Source organism: Ornithorhynchus anatinus, chromosome X5 (assembly GCF_004115215.2).
Source record: "Ornithorhynchus anatinus isolate Pmale09 chromosome X5, mOrnAna1.pri.v4, whole genome shotgun sequence".
Taxonomy (NCBI): Eukaryota; Metazoa; Chordata; class Mammalia; order Monotremata; family Ornithorhynchidae; genus Ornithorhynchus; species Ornithorhynchus anatinus.
The window spans coordinates 16,246,318-16,247,542 of record NC_041753.1 but is presented as its reverse complement, the minus strand read 5'-3'; positions in this window follow the sequence as shown (position 1 = coordinate 16,247,542).

Sequence of the window (1,225 nt, the reverse complement as noted above, 5' to 3'; positions counted from 1 at the left end):
CATAATCAGATGTTCTGCATTGGAAATGAAACATTGTAATTATAGTGCTTTAAAAAAAAGCATTATTTCCTCAAGACAGGAAAATAAATTCACTCTGTCAGTTCAGAGTACTAACATAATGCTTTAAGATTGGCTATTAATAGCAGTAATATTTCTCTGAGGAAAGAAAGAGCAGAGGAGTTAAGTGGTAGAGACTGGAAAGAGTCCAGAGAATAGTGACAGAGAATGATGAAAGAGACAGAAAACAATTCCTGGGAGGAAAGGTTAAGAGAACGAGGGTTATTTAGACCAGGGAAGTGAAGGCTGAGGACTCAATAGCAGTTTTCAAATGGGTGAAAAGTTTAACAGAGAGGAAGCTGCCTTGCTGTTTTCCATATCAATCAATCAATTAATCAATCAAAAGTATTTATTGAGCAATTACTGCAGATCCACTCTTCTTAAAGGGCTGGAAAAGAACAGGAAACAAAAGTAGGAGAAATTTTGATGGTCCATAAGGATGAACTTCCTGGTTACCAGTGGAATAACATGGCCTAGTGGATAGAGCATGGGCCTAGGAGTCAGGTCATGTATTCTTAACCCAGCTCTACCACTTATCTGCTGTGTGACCTTGGGCAAGTCGCTTCACTTCTCCATGATTCAGTACCTCATCTGTAAAATGGGGATTGAGACTGTGAGCCCCACATGGGACAGGGACTGTGTCCAACCCGATTTGCTTGTGTCCACCCCAGTGCTTAGTACAGTGTCTGGCACATAGTAAGTGCTCAACAAATCTCAAAATTATTATTATGATTATTGTTTCTCTAAACTCTAGTTTCACAGATCCAGCTACAATATGAATCCCCCAAGACATAGGCAGTACCTCTCTCTTGGTGAGAAAAAAGACATAGAGGCATTCTTTCTCCCAGATTATCCATGGAGGTTTGGCTTCTCTTCCTTCACATTGGAGGGGCAGAGGAGGGAGGAGGAGGTAACAAAAGCCTTCACTGGATGTAAAGGGCTAGGGGTGTCTCTTCCAGTTGCTGGGTGGGAAGGCCTAGCTATGGGGAAGAACTGTTAGAACAGCATTTTGTCCTGTCCTAGCCCAAAAGGATGAAGCTATTTATTGCTATATCTGACTCAAAAAACAAAGGTCAGATTGGTCAGATAAGTATTTCCCAAAAGTTATCTGAACCACAATAGAATCAGTGGTGAGAATCATAGGACTCAAGGTACTTTTTTATGATGG